The sequence below is a fragment of the Onychomys torridus genome, chromosome 17 (assembly GCF_903995425.1).
Source record: "Onychomys torridus chromosome 17, mOncTor1.1, whole genome shotgun sequence".
NCBI lineage: Eukaryota > Metazoa > Chordata > Mammalia > Rodentia > Cricetidae > Onychomys > Onychomys torridus.
Genome location: NC_050459.1, coordinates 15,647,502 through 15,665,621, shown reverse-complemented (window position 1 = coordinate 15,665,621; position 18,120 = coordinate 15,647,502). Strand labels below are relative to the sequence as shown.

At 45.9% G+C, this 18,120-nt stretch overlaps 1 protein-coding gene across 2 annotated transcripts in view; it reads right to left on the bottom strand.

The window, feature by feature from the left end:
* The window catches only part of Mcph1 (microcephalin 1), a 213,694-nt gene that overhangs the window by 37,217 nt on the left and 158,357 nt on the right, over positions 1-18,120 (bottom strand). The gene's annotated exons all lie outside the window — the stretch shown is intronic.

The window sequence follows — 18,120 nt, the reverse complement described above, 5'->3', positions numbered from 1 at the left end:
AAAGGCACTTGTAAGACCACCATTCTTATGTGCTTCTCAGATGATGTACTATAGTGGCTGACCCAAGAGTATGTGGCTCCCACTGCAGTATAGAGGCCACTGGAGGACCCACATTCACCTACATGCACACACGTCTTTAGCTGAATAAAGCAAGACAGATGTGGTTTCACTGTGGGAGATAGGGGGGGGCAGCAATGATCTTCCAGAGGCTTCCTCACACAGGAGAGAGAGCAGGCTTTACATTGTCCGAGGAGCTCTCCAGGGACATTCACCTTCCAGCTACCAGCCATTCTCCTAGCAAGGGTCAGGAGTGGGGGGTGGAGGGTGAAGGTGGGGGGTGCAGGGGTTGGTACTTTCTTCTGTATTGGGTCTTCGAGGCTCTCACTCCCAAGAGTTATACTATAGACACCACTTTGTCTTAGGAAGGTTCCCACTGAGTGTCTTGGCTGGGGCTTTTGCTGGTCACCCTCATGTCTGTTCCTTTTGGCTGCATTATGGTATATGTGGGGGATCCTCACTTTGTTGCAGGAGCTCCAAAGTACTGAGATAATGTTGATTGCAAAAGGATGAGATCATCCTGGAAAGAGGCTACCTATTCAGTGCACACTGACTCAGGGGAGGGCCTCACATTATGTGTGTGAGAGCACACAGTCCCAAAGCCAGGCTTCTTCTTTTGCCTCCCAGGGGCTCACAGTTCTAGAGAGGCAGGTGCAAGAAGGGTACACTTGCCAAGAAGGGGTTTCTTAGGAGAGAGACTTCAGGTGGAATTATTAGTGGTGATGTGCACATTAAGGAAAGGCCTGCGTTCAGAAGTAGCATGACACAGGCTGAGAGATCTCAGGACCTCCCTGAAGCAAATGCCACCAGAGAGGAACAAATTGGGAAAGCGAAAGGAATTTTTTTCCCTTCCTGTTCTTTCCCAGCACCAGCTCTCAGCTTGCTGGCTCTTTCTGCAGCAGTAACAGCCCCTGGAGAAACTCAGGACTGCTCGGGGGGAGTAGACATTTGGGTCCAGTGGGGAACGCCAGCTCTCCAGGCTGTTGGCCACTGTCCATCCTTGCACTGTCTCCAGTGTTTCCAGGCAGACCAGTATCTGGCAGAAGGCCTTTCCGAGACGCATTCGTTACCTGTGGCCACAGTGAATGGAACTGGTTTGAGGAATAGCCAGGTGTCTGATGAAAAGACGGACATCGGAGCCCTGTGTCCTGCCTGTTTTCTTTCAGTATTTCCTTCATATTGACAGGGATGATATAAGGATGACATTGAGGGAGACTTCTGAGAACCCAGGTGCCCTGTGCAGGAGCAGTGTTGGCACATTTTCTCTTATAGCAGCTGGAATTAGGCTCATACCAAGTCTCAAGGCAGAGTTGCATGCCAGGAACTACAGGGCATGCATGGCTCCCGTGCTGCCTCCCAGTGTGGGCTAGAGCCTTGCCTCGGTTTTTTGCAAACCAACTTACTGCTAATTCTTGCCACAGCAACTATACGGGCGTTTTCTTTCTTTACTGTTTGTCCTTCTGTACCTTGGCAGCTGAGTCTTAGTTTTCTTATGATTGACAGATACTAGATTTGTCTCCACCGCAAATATCTTGTCTTTGGAACAGGTCAGGAACCCCAGCACAAGAGGGACTGCCTTGCACTGATCTGGCTGGGTCCAGCTAGTGCCGCAGTTTGCTGGCAGCTATCTTCTTCTGAGCAGTGCACTGGTTGCTAGGGTTACAGTCATGTGCTGCAGAGCTTTTTCCTGGGGACCAGGAGTATCCTGCGTGTCCCTCATCCATACCCATGGGCTAGCATACTGCTGCTCTCCACACTGGCTCTAGGCTTCTGGCTTCCTTGCCCATCTTGTATGGGCATGTTACTTTCCATTGTTTTAGCTGCTAGACTCCCTTGGCTAGCTAGCCTGGGCATGGACAGAAGTATCATCTTTGGTGGTGGACCCGGGTCATCCTGTGGTGTGTATCTCAAGAGACCACCTCCCCAGTGACTTTCCTGTCTTTAGCCTTGACTGGGAAGGAGGACAGAGGCTATGGACATCCAGCAGCTGGCTGAGCTCCAGGGGAAGTTCAGAGTGAACTGAGACCTCCAACCCAGAGGCATGGAATGCATAGTTTGATGCCAAGCAGAGCTTGGAGCCCGAAGAAAGGATCAAAACATCTTCCAAGCCGGGCGGTGGTGGTGCACGCCTGTAATCTCAGCACTCGGGAGGCAGAGACAGGCGGATCTCTGTGAGCCTAGTCCAGGACAGGCTCCAAAGCTACAGAGAAACCCTGTCTCGAAAAACCAAAAAAAAAAAAAAAAAAAAAAACACACAAAACAAAACAAAAAAAACAAAAAACAAACCACACACACACACACACACACACACACACACACACACAAACAAAAAACAAAAAAAACCCCAAAACAAAAACATCTTCCAATATCCTTTCCATGTGGATGTAAACTTTGTCTCTTAGAACTCACTGTTGTCAGTGTGGCCAGAAGAGACATCCGCAAATATGTATTACATGCATGGGAGGAAGCAGAACGCTAAAACAGATGAACACAACTATGAGTTACAAGTTCTCACCCAAGCATTCTTACTGTCAGTTAGGGCCTTCACCTGCTTTCCACAAGCCCATCTTGAGGAGCTTCTCTGTGGTGGAGACAAACGACCCTCTTGACCATGTCTCCTCTTACTGTCATGTTTACTCTGTCTGCAGCAGCTTCCTCCCACTCGACAGTATCTTCGTCACCACAGCGGCTGAAATAATTCTCTGAATGCCTGGGTCCCACGGTGCTTCTCACTCAGACTTGTGGGGTCCCCATCTCTTGGTCACAGCAGAGCCCAGCTATCCCTTGGCACCCAGTCTTACTCCTCCCCATGCCTAGTGAGTGGACATGTGGGATCCTATTCTCACGACACCCTGAGCTCTCCAGCTGAGGAAGTGCCTATGCTTATTAATTGGCTCAACACTTGGGTAGGATCGACAGCTTGCGTCTTAGTTATGACCTGGGATCGCCCATGCAGGAAAGAAGTGGTTCTTCTGGAAAATTAACATGGTTCCAGAGAGTAGAAGCCCTTTGTGTCCTCTCCCAGGACCTGAGGGCAGCAATGAGCACTAGGGTAAAATTCCACAGTGACTCTCATGGTGATGAGGGGACTTTTTTTTTTTTTTTTTTAAATAAAATTGAGACAGGGATTTACAGAGCCCAGGGTGGCTTCAAACTCATCATGCAGCTGAGGCTGGGGGCTGACCTTGCACTTCTCGTCTTGGCTCCACGCGTAAATTTTTTTTTTAAAGAATATCTTTTACTATGACTGCTACAGGAACCTGTGCAGACGATGTCCCTGATGTGCACAGTTCTGGGGAAGCCAAGTGCTCAGCCCCTCTGCACCGTAGTCACCTTACCTAGACAGCTAGCCATGTTGGAACTGACCAAGGGGAAAGGTGTGTGTGTGTGTGTGTGTGTGTGTGTGTGTGTGTGTGTGTGTGTATGTGTGTGTGTGTAATTTCAGGGAGAGCCACAAACATGGAGCTATCCTAAAAGCTCTGTTCCCAAGTCCCAGGCAAATCTTGGTGATGATCTTGAGATGTGTATGCATGAGCACAGGCAAGAGACCAGTCCAGGGCCATGGTAACCTCCATGGAGGGAGGAAAGGAAAAGGAGGCTTGATGTGATAACTGGGCAAGACAGTCCAATGTTAAAAGTACTTGCCAAAACCAAGCAAAAATGGAACTAAATACATTAGCTGTTAGGATTTGACAAACTGTGGCAGATGTCGCTATCAGACATTTCTGTTGCTTTCCATGTACTCAGATGACCTCATAAAGACCGACATAAAGGAAAAGGGCTGCTGGTAGTGGTCACTAGCATAGCCCCACTTTTCCGTTATTTGCTCCATGGAACTTTCCCTGGTTCTACCCTCAGGTTTACCCAGCATTTACTCTGAAGAGTTCTGAATGCACATCTAAGCTTAAATTTGCTGTGATACGTACTACCCAGCTATACACACAGGATCGATTTCTACTCTTCCTTGCTTCAAGAAACAGCATTGCTACACATCACAGCGAGGAGTCTGTGGGGGTACAGTTGCTCCAAGTAGAGGTTTAATACCTTTCTCTTCAAATACCACACAGCGTCTCTTGACTTTTCTATAAAACTCAGCCTTCAAACTTCGGCAATATTGCTGAAGCATGAGATGACAGAATTACCTGCTTCTCTAAGGGTCGAATGTGCCAGGGCAGAGTGGATATCCATATATCCAAAGCAAAAAGGAACCTGCAGAGAAGTCTCTGAGGCTACATCACTGCATCCCTCAAAGGCAGAGGAGGCAAGGAAAGCCAGTATATTTCTCCCACCATGCATTCCACACTAGGGAAATTTACAAGGGGAAATACCCATGATTTACGCAGTCTGACTTCATGGGCATCACGTTACCAGGGCCTATCACTCAACATTCGGCCATCTGCAAACACCACGTGAACATACCTTCACAAAGAGAAGCCCCAGAGTTCAGCTGTGATGTAGCCAAATCCATTGAGCTCAGTTGCTATATAAAGCAGGCACGTGGCCCATGGAAGTGATTTTAACTATTAGGCCCCAGAGAGGGAGCTCACTGTAGCACTAAGAACAGGGAGACGCGTGAGTTCCATCCCTGGAACCCACATGGTACAAAGAGGTACAACAAGACTCCCAAACATTGTCCACTGGCCTCCACATAAAATTAATAAACAAACAAATAAATACAATGTTTTTAAAAAGTGTTTAAAGACTTCATGTTTGGCTTATTTGATGTAACTAAGCCTGGGGCTACATCCTCACTGACCTGTGATGTTTGTCTTTCGATTTTATTATTTATAGCAATTTTTGTTTGCATTTTGGCAGGCCATCACTTTAACTGTTTCCATGCACCCTGTATCTGACACGTCAGGCAAGAAAACAATGGCGGATAGGGTCAGATTCCAGACTGGGGTACTGGCTGATCTGAACCAGAGACTGACAGACCCCTCACAGAGGGGCGAGCAGACTTGAGCCTGAAGAGCCCCCAAACACTCAGCTTCCTACCACAAACCTGTCTCATTTCCTGCTCATGGCTGGGTTTCCCGGTACAGTGGTTTCTATCACACGTCTGAAAGTCCAAAACAAGTGGCGTTTACTCTCTTCACCTACAACAGAGCTGACACGTAGCAGCCTTCCTTCCCTCTGCCCTTGCTCGGCTGCCACCCAAGCTTTCAGTAATTCCTCCTTCTAGGTATGATCAATACATAGTTGAAACCTCATTCCTGTTTCGGTGGTACTGGACACTCGGATTTTTCACGATTTCTGATTTTTCTTAGACACGCTTCTTGTCTGAATGTCCCCTGCCCCTTTTTGTTATCATAAAGAACATTCAGGCTTTCCTGCCTATAATCTCAGCACCTATTAGGAGGCAGAGACAGGAGGATTGGTAATTCAAGGCAAGTCTTAGCTGCAGGGACAGGTTCAAGACCAGCCTCAGCTACACGAGACAGTGTATGGATATGATAGAGTGAGATACTCTCTCCTAACTTAAGACACTGCATTTTAGCATTCTCATTGCAATAAGCACAGATGCATCTAGAAGACACTGCCACATCTGCCCAGACTGCAAACTTTATGACAGGTATGAAGGCATCCAAGTGGCATCCAGTGATGTAAAGGAAACACATGCCTGAGAATTTCTGTTAGCTCCAGCCCCTGGACACACAGAGGACAAAAATGGGCAGTGTTTGCCTGGCAGGGTGCAGTCTGAATGTCTCACCCCAAACCTTAAGATGACAGATGGCAGGCGCATAGTAGGAGCTCAGGACGTCTGGCTTCCTTCCCCTGCCCCTCAAGCTTGTTTTCCTGAAAACAACTTTGTTGTTCAAGGTTCCATCATTTCCAGATGCCTGCTCTTGAAGTGACACCTAGAGCTACACACACTGATGTCAGAAAGCCGGGAATTTCTGGTGGGAATCAGCGGTAGATTGGCCACAAAGATCCTGTTTTTATGTCAATATCCTCAGTAACAAAATATGAGGAAAAAGGAAGTAGAATGTATAAATATTCTTTTCTCCCAATTTGTACTGAGAGAATGTCTTGTTAATTAGGCATAGGCAGTTCAAGAAGGAAAAACAGAAGCACCTTCAATATGTGAAAAGGCCACCATTAAGACCTGAGTTCCATACAGCAATTTTTATGTTCCTGTGTTTCTGTGCTCTGTGTCACTGCCTAATAAACCGGTTTCCCCCAAAATAAGAAGATCCTGTTGCCAATTTATCACCTAGCTTATTGACAGTCTCATGGTCTAGTTTTCAGTTCAGAAAAATCTACTTATAAAAGAGTGTTCTCAAGGGCCACCCACTGCACCCTCCCAAAGCTGTGATTTCTGCCCTTGTATCTGTTGACCACATCTCCCTGGTGTCTTGTACATAATATCTAGATTATAACTGACGCATCTCCATGAGTCTTTCTAGCTGTGTTTGGGACCCGACCCTATCCTTAGTGGACCTGGTGGCCCTGCAGAATGCCATGGATTCAGGCATCTAGGGGACACAGGCACATCCTGGGAGGTTCAGCACTGTCATGGGTAGGATAATGTAGTCGCTATGTCTTGACCAGAGCATCATTCAGCCTCTCCCAAGAGACAGCCAAAAGCTGGAGGGAGGACAGAGGAAGCCCACAGAACAGTCCAGGGTTTATATTGTCCCAGGTGACTCAGAGGCTACCCCAGTCTAAAACTCCCTGGGGGTCCAGCTTCCCTGGGGATCTTGGACCCTCATCTTTCCCTGTAAGAGCTTTTCCAATGCCTCCAGCCCCACCCCACCAAGCCACAGATCTGTTCTCCAAAGGCCTTAAAGTGAACGTTTTCTTTTGGTTGCTGTCATTAATTTTTTCCCCAGGGAATCTATGATTATTGCTTCAGTGGTGGTCTGCGCCTTTGAAGACTGAGCTGCCTGCTAGCTAGCCGGCTGGCTCTTCACCCCTACAGTGGACATGGCAGGGTACAGGTGAGGTGTGGGTGTCTCCTACAGCTTGCATCTGCCAGCATCAAGACCTAGAGGTAGCATCAGCACTTCTCCCTCAGCACCACAATTCACCTCTTGGGCTAGGCCTGAGCGTATCCTAACTTGGCACGGTGAAAGCTAGCCACTACCAACGTCGCACAGCTTAAGACAAAGCAGTCTGGTGATGATGGTTGAGAATGAAGCAAGTGTGCACTTTCTGGACTCTTCCAAGTGAGGGTAGAGCCACCATATACCTTCTAGAGGACACTCAGTCTTGGGGAGCTCAGACGCACATCACCTCACCAGCAGAGCCGAAACTGTGACCTTTGACAAGTCCCTGGGTGTTAACTGCCATTATGTGTCCGTTTCCTTGTCTTTGGTGGCAGTAACCCAAGTGCATACTTTCTTTCTCACCTACCCCAGTTTCCCTGCGAGTAGGAAGACATTCATATAGAGATGCCCTGTGCTGTGCCCCTGTCATCAGGAACATTCTGAACCCACACTCAACTATCCAGGCCCCAAGACAGCTATTCTGCTAAATAATTACTAAGTGATTTATGTAGATATACAAATCTCTGCCAGAAACCATAATCAAATTCACAGCAGTTGAAAGCTGGAAACCACTTGGCTGTCCAGCAGTCAGCAGTTGGGGAATGGTTCCACCATGCATCTGCTGTGCCCTGTGATCATACATCTGCGCGAACAGCTGCCCAGAGCATTAAACACACATGGAAGGTGGGGGAACACCTCTGTGTAGAAATGACAGTGAACAAATAAAGCCATGGGAAACATTCCAGAACACATTAAACAGAATCCAAGCCCAGGGACATCCAGGTGAACCTCAGTATGGCTAGGTAGCTAGTCAGGCCAGGTCTCTGTGACTGCCAGACTCATGGGACCAAAGGTGTTCGAGGGGCACTCACATTAGCCAGGCACACACCATCAACAACTAAAATAAACAGCTGCTTACCGCACTGAGAAGGGAGGGCAGGGCCCTGGCTCTGGGTGCACAGCAAAGCCACTGATGACTTTAAGGCCAACCGCTAAAGCGATCCTCCATGGACAGCCTTGGCAAGAGGATTGATTGTCCTGACTGGAATTGTTGCAGTGAGTTTTTAACTCAGGATGACTTTGTAGAGAGCACTGTGCGCTGTTAGATTGAATCCAGTCTAAAATTTGGGGCGGCGGCGGCGGGGGGTGGGGGGATGGGGGGGTGGGGGTGTTCTCATGGTTCTTATCCCTTGTTTTCATTTTGAGCAGCACTGATAGACCCGTCTCACCAAACATTGCTCCCAGGCTCCAAAGTGCCTGTGCTCAGAGCATGAGCATCACTGTGTTTAGCTCCAGCATTACCTTGGCCAGCTCTGCCTCTACCTGACCCACTCTGGTGAACTCATGGTTTTCTCTCCACCCTATACACCTCTGCCACATGCCTTTAGTTGGGGTTTACATTGCATCTCTAGGCCCTGACTGGGCAGACAGCAATGACTGACAAGGAGTGGTCCTGCCATGGGGAGAGCACACAGTGAAGAGCATGGAGGCTGCAGAGCAGCTTGGGCCTCTGAGATTTATCTCTGAAGGTGGGGCAGCTGGCAAGGAGTTTGTTTTGTCTAGGAAACCGCAGAGCAGTTGGGGAACTTTAGCTGGCCCCAGCTGCATCACTGCACCCCTGCCTGTGCTCACAGGACTGAGAAACTCTTCAGTGAGAACTACTGAGTGAACTTCAGCTAACAGTCAAGGCAGAACACTGCACACCAGCACTGCACTGCTGGCCACCTTCTTTTGTGCAGCCATGGAGCTACTGTGTTTTAAAGGCTGCCTGGCAGTCTCCCAGTATGACTGGCCACAAGGAAAGAAGTATAGGCCCCACTTTTTAGACATCAACTTCACTTTTAAAAGAGGAGAAAGAGGCCAGGTGTGGTGATGAACAAACACCTTCACTCGCAGCACTTGGGAGGGAGAGAAAGGAGGATGCATTTTAATAAGAGAAAAAAATATATAGTATTCTTACTTTGCAACATCTCGAAAGGCAGACCTAGAGAGAGGAGTGTTGATCAACCCACAGCATCTAGCTTAGGCTTTAGGAGGTGAAGAAAAACCAGAGGCAGCCAACAGGAGTAGCATCCAGGCTCCAGCTGCACTGCAGCCCTGGAGAGAAGCCCTGTCCAGGGAAGAGCTCTCACACAGCTGTGGCATATGTATGTACCATGTATCACCACAGTCCCAACTGTGCTGACAACACAGCCTGCTTCCCGCGAGTGTTCACCCAAATGGTCTCCTAACAGGAAGCTTGGAGGACAGATGCTGTGGAGAGACTCCGCAGCCCAGGGAATGTTATTCCTTCTCACCTTAATAACCATACCTCCTTTCTCTGCAACCTTCAACAGGAAAAACTGTCTTTTCATTCCCAACGAGTCCTTTCATTGGCATGCCCCCACCCCCCAAAGTGTCAGGAAATAGAGATTCTGTAGCTATTTTGAAAGATTAGAAACATACAGCCTTTCTCCCAATTTAAGCTAAATTGATGAAGACCAGTTTATGCTTACAAACTCTCATACCTGCAGCACTGCCTGCTGATTGACTGGACCCTGATAACAGAAGGCAGCTCAGATTTGAGATGCTGCTTTTACATTGTATTTGGACTTTTAGGCTCTTGAGCACTTCTGCAATGTGTGGTTTGTATGTGGAGCTATTGTGGGGCCAAGGGACATAGTGCACTCCCACCTACTTAACAGAAGAACTGTGTTGGTAAGCAAGAATCTCCTGCAATAGCTAAGTCTTGGCAGAATCTGGCCATGAAAAATGCAATCAGGAAAGAATCACTTTGTTGTAAAGCCATGTGTTGGTGTGCATGTGTATGCATGTGTTTTAATACACCCATCCTCACATGTGTAGGCCTGTATGTGTGTGTGTGTTTGGGTATGTAATCCAGAGGCTGGTGTTAATTGTTTTGTGAGCAGGGTCTCTCACTGAACCCACTGGCTGAGCTGATCCTCCTGTCTCTTACCCACATTCACCCACCCCATGCTGGGGATACAGACTCTTGCTGCCATGCCTGGCTTTTAACACAGCTTGTGAGGATTCCAATGCAAGTCCTTAAGCTTTCAGAGCAAGCCCTTTCCCCACTGAGCCATCTTCCCAGTCCCTGTGAAGTCACTTTAACAAGTCATTATTAATTGTTGTGTATACTGTCCAAATACCAAGTGAAGTGGTGGCTGAAACAGAAAGGGCTTCAGAAGATAACTCTTCTTTACACCCTTTTTCTTCCAGTTCTAATGATCTGGAGAGTCAGGCCTGCCCTGAATCGTGTTCTGTCACTGTGCACTTGGAATGCATGGGTGTAGCAGCTAAGAGGACCAGTAAGCAGAGATTACATGAGAGAGAGAGAGAGAACAGGCTCAGTGTAGTCAGAGGACTTTTCACAGTAATTACATCTGCTTTGTCTCCTTTTCAATCAGCTGAAATATGCTTTGGGGTCAATTCTTGTTTCCATTAACCTCTAACTTTTATGGTTCACTAAACCCTAGATTTGATATGAATGTAAACATTTTGTGTAGAGGACGGATCAATGTCTCTGATGGGGCAGAGCAGAGGAGCTTGTGAGTCCATTTGTCCCCAGCTTCTCCATGTGCAATGCTCTTTTCAAAGTGTGTCTGGACCATAAAATCAATTCGGGATCTTTTAAAATTGCACATTCAGCGTAAAATCTGAGGGTTCCAATTACAGGTGAATCTGGGGATGAGCAGGAGTTTCCAAGAAGTCACAGACTAGCAGGATGTGGAGATTTGGGGGGGGGGGGATCCATTGAGTAATAACTCTCTCACCTATTAAAAAACTAATATAGCTATTGATTCTGTGTCAACAACATTAAATGTGTAAATACACCATGTGCAGTTACCTATAGGAACAAGAGTCAGGAAGCCTATGTTCTGGTGACACATTGTCTAGCCATGAGGCCTGCTTACTGGGTCATGTACAACATAAGGGCTCCCAAGTCTCTTTCTGACACTCTGAGGATTCCAGTTTGAGACAGCCAACAGCCACAGGGGCACCATGGAGGTGCCAACACCTAACCCTGTGGAGGTTAGACTGCATTTGTAAGTGCATATGGATCTTATGCCCTCGGCTAGTATTTGAGTACCACCTTACACTTGGCAATTCCCTATCGTGTGATGGCAGAGATGCCTGGCTCCCTGTTTCCCAATGTGCACAGTGGACTGGGAGTGTATACCCATCTACACAGAGAGAGAGACTCATTGCTCAGAAGTGAGAATTTAAAGGAGCCCTTAGCATCTTTCCAGGGCTGGTGGTGCTGGGAGCAGATCTGTCTGTTTTGTATTCAAACTGTACCTCAGTCAGTGACCAAACAGCACACAGCCTCTTCCTCACTAGTATTATTTAAATTACCCAATTTCTTTTTCACTCAGTTCCACTTATTTATAAATTATAAGCATCTGTTAGTATCTTCCCTTATAACTAGGAAATCCAGCAACTCCTGGTGACATGAGTTTTGGGGTAGTAAAGAACTGCTGCTACATACTTCCTTTTTCTAAAATCTTTTCTTGCTATAAGATGCAAGACACTCGTCACATACCTTCAGCACTGATTTAAGAGGTTAATGTCAGCTATGCAACAGTAGTAGAAGCATGGACAAAAGTCCAGGCTGTATATCAGGTATGCTCAGATTATCTGCATGCCAAAACAATTGCTCAAGAGCCCCTAATAAAAAAGTTCCAGAGAAATGCTTTCCTCAGGAATGCATGAGTTAATCAGAAGATCTCGGACAGTTCAGCTCTGAACACAGACATGGTTTCCAGTATCTAGAGAGGACAGAGTGCACTTTGGTCATCGTTCCTAAGAGAACAGATGAAACTTGTTCCATTGCAGATGGAATTTTTCTTTGGTGATCTGGCAGATGCTGAAAAATGGAGCACTATGTGGTGTTGATCAGCTCTTCCATCCTGAGGTGGGCATGGCTGCTCAGATCCTTATTGAGCTTATGTCTGTCCTGAGGCGATAGAGGATCCTATGTAGCCTTCACTCTTCTATCTGTACATCTCAACGTACTTGTCAGAAAAGCTGGGTTTGGAGGCCGAGGCAGGATGACTGCTGGGAGCCTGAAGCTAGTCACTTCTACAAAGCTAGACTAACACAAACAAATGCAGAGATTCATAGGTGGTGCCTTGGATTAGACTTTTTTTTAAACAGGGTCTCTCTTTGTAGCCCTGGAACTTGTCACGCAGACCAGGCTATCCTCAAACTCAGAGGTCCGTCCGTCCGTCTCTGCCTCCCATGCCTTCCATTTGAACCTACTGTACTTCCTCTGAATAACTGACATTTTGGTAGCTACAAAGTAGAATATTTTCAAAAAAAGGAAGAAAACAAGTACACAGTAAAATTTAAGGTTATATTTATAAAATAGTCCAAAAAATTCCCGGGTTAGTTATTAAGGCATTCAAAATACATTCTAGAACACAAAAGTCGGGCTTTGGTTCTGGCATCCTGAAAACAGACATATTTTTAAGTCCTAAATAAGCTCATCATGGGAAGGGGTTTCCCGACGTTTTCGGCGGCAAGCTTTATCGTTTTCTCCCTTTCCCTCTGCCAACTAAAATGTTGGTGAGGACTGATATTGGATAGTGAATAGGTGCAGGCTCTAGCTGAGAGTTTTCCTAGAAATACCAGCTTTGGAAAGACTCTCCATGGCTTCCTTCTCCCACCAGCCACCCTAACAGTCCAAGCTTGATTCTGCTCAAAGGCCACAGTCCACACACTTACCAGGACAGCTGAATGTGTGGGAGACAAAGTCAGCATGCTATTTTTAGCAGGCAGTGAAAGGAAAGCCCACTTTGGAACTGCCCTTGGGGTGAAGCTTTCCCCAAAGCGGGGCCCGGGAACGCAAGGTCCAAATGAGACGTGGGAGGGATGCAGTGTGCCACAGGAGGTCGGGGGTGGGGGAGGAGACCTTGTTCCCATCACCCTCCATGACAGAATGTTTTTAATTTTCTTGAGTGACTTTGCAGGCAGGTGGAAAGTTCTAGAACACTTGGCTGTTGGGGGGAAAAACAGGAGGACATATTTTCTAGAGGTCTTTCTATGCTTGCCTTGTCTCCCTTATACAGGAGCTAAAATATCTTCCACATCTATAGCAGTGGATACAAGGAAATGGCACTGAAACCCCAAAGGACTAACATTGTATACCACTTAACCACATACTAAGCTAACACTATGGTTGGGGCATACTCAAACTCCTTGGTCCTTAACAAGTCAAGATTTGCCACTCATTATGATGTCTTTATATGCAAGGTATGTGGCTTTCAGCTGAGGACCAACACTTCTAAAAGTAGTGGAATAAGGGCAGTGTCATATATAATGTGGCAAATAATCAAATAATGTTGAAGGATAATATTCTCATTCATTCATATTCATATTCTCTCTCTCTTTTGGTTTTTAGAGACAGGGTTTCTCTGTGTAACATCTCTGGATGTCCTGGAACTCACTCTGTAGACCATGCTTGGCCTTGAATTCAGAGATCCACCTGCCTCTGCCTCCTGAGTGCTGGGATTAAAGGCGTGCACTGCCACCTCCCAGCTCTGATAATACTCTTAAATGCAAGATCTAGCATGTTTGCTGGAAGATCATTTGCCCACATGGAATCTCTGATTGTGTTCACCTGGGAACAATTTATTCTATGTCAGGTGCTATGCACCTGATAGTGGAAACTGGCTCAGAGCTGCTGCTTCTGTATGTTTATTGGTTTCATTAGAATAAAACAAATTCTAGACCACATGGGATGAAGAGAAGATGGAGCAGAACTCCTGGGAGAGGACCCAAGATGCCAGGAGCTGCAGATGTTGAGGAAAGGGCTTCTGAATGTTTAGATAAGACTTCCCAGTCAAGGGACTTGTGCCAAACACCCCGCACCTTGTCCTCTTCTACTGCAGCAGGAGCCTGAGGTGGCTGGGACTGAGGATATCATCTTAGGTGTCTGCAGAATACCACTCCAGTGGCAGAAGTTGCAGGCTGAATGGAAAAGGGGCTCTTGGCACACAGGCTGCAGAGACAAACACTGGCAGCATGGGTAGGAGCCCTACACCTGCATGTCTTAATTGCATGGTAGATGCCCTTGCAGGTGCAGCAGACGAATGTGCATGAATCACTTTATAGCAGCAGTAGGCTGTATCAGGCCTTATACAGCCTCAGGTAGGACTCCATCACATAGTGGAGATGGTGAACTATTCTCACCTCAAGTACAGTGACCCTGAGTTGATATGTGGAAGGACAGGGAGCGCTTCAAAGAGGACATGACATTTGGCCCAATCCTTTAGAAGCTGGCTGCAACTGCAGACCAGCAGTCCTCCCAGGAAACTCTTGCAAGAGCTGGGCATGACTACTGCTATCATTAAAAGCCAGAACTGCTTGGGTCCCCTCTGCTCTCTGCCCTCAGGTTAAATAGGAAGCATGAGAATCAGGTGGTTAGTTGGGTGGAGGCATATGATAATGTCCTTCTGAATGTGAATTGTTTTGAAGGCTGAACTAGCTGATCAGAGCAATCACAACTGCCATACACTGAGTGGCTTAGGGAAAAGAAATTCATGCTCCCATGATTTGGAGGCCTGAATGTCCCAGGTCAAGGTATTGGTAGGTATGGCCCCTCCTGAGGCCTGTGATGGTATTTGTTCTGGCCTCTCCCGGGTTTCTGGAGGCTGATGTCTGTTTGTGGGTACTAACACCTCCTCTCTGCCTCTAATGTTACATGGCATCTTCAGAGGCTATTTCTGTCTCCACATGATCATCTTCTTGTAAAGTTACTGACCATGTTGGATGAGGGGCCCACACTATAACTCTAGCTTAATTCATTATACTCGAATGGCCATTAACTGCAAATAATTCTGAGGTCCTTGGAGATAGGATTTCAACTTGGATTTAGGGGAAATACAATCCAACCTTCAACAAATACACACACACACACACACACACACACACACACACACACACACACACACTCCTCAAATCAAATGACAAATTAATGTGAAGGCACTAAGCTACACATTGCATCCTGCAGATGTAACTCTACTTTGAATCATCTGCAATACCCATTCCCCTTGCACTCTTTGACATTTTTAGTAACTGGACTGAGTCTTCCTTATTTCTCTCACTGAGTATCTTCTAGAACAGAAACTAGAACCAGCGATCAGCATGCTGGAAGGCACAGAGCCTGCCCTTGTGAACCTTCAGTGAAGGACCACTCATGGAACTAGCGTCAGCACTCAGCAGAGGAAAACCAGCCATGGAGCTCTGAGAAAAGGACAGCTTCTTTTATCCCCATCATGTGCAGGGATGTCAGTTAAGACTGCTTCCGGAGGCTAGCACTGACTTGGAAGTCTAAGTTCGTGGGACTTTATGCAGCAGCAGCCTCAAGAAACTGGTCTAGCAGGAAGTGAAGTGACTTGGTGGAATGGGTCCATGAGCTCGCCCCTGTGAAGGCTGTGCTAACCTGGCTCTTGGCTATTTCTTTGATCTGCTGGGTTTTGCTAATGGCATAGGATTGCTTGTGTTTTTATTATTTTTGTCTGTGCACTGCTCTGTTGCCTTAAGAAACTGTTTTGAAAGCTGTGAAGGTACAGAAAGGATTCTCATCAGCTTCTACTACAACTGGGCTGGGTGAGAATTGGTATCACCAGTCCAGAATGCCTTCAGAAAAATTTAAAATGGATCAAGACTCCAAATGGATCAAAGACTTCAACATAAAAACCAGATACACTGAACTTGATAGATGTGAAAGTGAGGAACAGCCTTGAACTCATTGGCACAGGAGAAGACTTTCTGAACAGAACACCATTAGTATAGGCACTAAAATCAACAATCAATAAATGGGACCCTGTGAAACTGAAAAGCTTTAGTAAGGTAAAGCACACCATCACTAGGGCAGAGAGGCAGCCTACAGAATGGGAAAAGATTTTTAAAAAGTACACATCCAGTAGAGAGTGACTATCTGAAAATATATAAAGAACTCAAGAAACTAGATATCAAGAAATCAAATAACTCAATTAAAAATGTGGTACAGATCTAAACAGAATTCTCAATAGAGGAAACTCAAATGGCTGAGAAACAAAGAAATGTTTAACATCCTTAGCCATCAGGGAAATGTAAATCAAAACTACTTTGTGACTTCATTTTACACCTGTTAGAATGGCTAAGATCAGCAAAACAAGTGACAGCTCATACTGCCGATGACGTGGAATAAGAGGACCACTCATACATTGCTGGTGGCAGTGGAAATTCATATAGCCATTATGGAAATCAGTGTGTTGTTTCTCTATATATACCCAAAGGATGATTCATCCTACCACAGAGACATCTGTTTAACCATGTTCATTATGCTCCCACCCTCCATAGTATTATATAAGACTAATATTTTATTATTGTCTTGTCATATTGTTCATGCTATTAAAATGATTCTCTAGTGCAGCATTTAAAGATGTTAAAGTATGAAATTTCTTACTCCTTTTCTCCCCTAAAACATCCCATGCTGCTGGGGATGGAACTCAGGACTTTGCTCATGCTAGGCCAGCAATCCCAATCACTGAACTCTTCATAGCAGTCACACTGATTCTCCCTTTCAAATAAATGTTTGCAAGCCTTGCATTAACACCGAAGCTCAGGCCACCGTACTATCTGCTGTGAGAGACTGCAGCAGCTTCTCTGGCCTCCTCCTTTTCCACTCTTCACTCAGAGTTCTTTCTAGATCAGAGTGGGCTACTCCCCTGCTTCAAACTCTCCACTGGGGGTAGGGTCCGATTGCTGAGCAGATGCTTTAGGAGTGAGTTCCAGGCACCATCTAAAAGTTTACACCTTTACCATCCCTGTGTTCAACTATAGTTAATTTCTTTTAATGCCTGTAGTGTTTTTTTTTTTTTCTTTTTAAATTGTACAAACAATTTTCTCAGCATGGAATGTAGTTTCTCAGTTTAGTTTGCTCTGTGGGGCAAGTCAGGATTGGGGAGATGGCTTCTTTTTGACTAAGTACATAGTTGGGAGCAAAACCAACATTGAAGACATTCCAGCAGTTCATTTAACACTCACTTGCTTTCCCTGGGGGTATGAACTTCACCACCGGTGCCACCAAGGCATGCCTTTGGCACAGCATCCCTTTGCCTCTCCACAGTGGGACCTTGATAACACATATTTCTGTCACAAAGCATGGCTCATGTCCTGTGGATGGTAACTGTATTGCTGTGTATGCTGTGCACACTAGATGCGTGCACCTGCATGCACTGACATGAAGGCTCTGTCCCTGATATGCTATTTTACATTGGACTGACAGCATCCAGGTTACTTATGAGTTGCAGCTGATTTATGTATTAAACTGCCCAGTGTTTTATGAATGACTTTATTGACTGTCTTGCGGGTCATTTGTTAGGAGACCAGCAGGGGGAGAAGGTGAGCATTAATAGTGGATTTGATGTTAGCATTCTGCAATAGGTACTTTTCTTGCTGTTTTCTTTTGGCTTAGTATTTTATTTTAGTCAAGACTTTTTGGCATATAAAATAAAAGAAAAGGTCATTTAAAGGCACCAGGATTTTGGGAGAATGTACATAATTTCTTTTTCTGTAAATATTCTACTAGAATAGTTTATAGACTTCAAAAACATTATCGCATTTTTTTTTTCCCTTGAGGGAAAGAGATGTCAGGAACTGGTACCTAATACTTAATAAATGTCCTCTCTTTGTGGTCTTTGTTCAATTTGTTTCCTTTTATTTTCTCTTTTGTGCCTCTCTTTCTTTGACTTGTGCCCTTGCCTGGACTGGGAACATTTGGAGGGTGTGCTAGCGGGTGCCAGACTGGGGGCTTAGGGAAGCGTTTGAAAGAAAAGCACAGAATACATACAGCAGACAACCAGGAAGACCTAGTCATTAAGAGACAACTGGATCCACACAGGGACAAGGACAGCATGGGGTCTTTTGTGCACCTAAGTGCAAGCATCATGACTGCTTATAACCTTGACTACAACTTTTATGCCCAACTATTTATCATAGTTGTGACACAGTTTTTCAAAAACTACTTTTGTCCATGTAAGTCAGTAACCAAATGTAAGTTCCCACAGAAAGAGTTTTCATATTA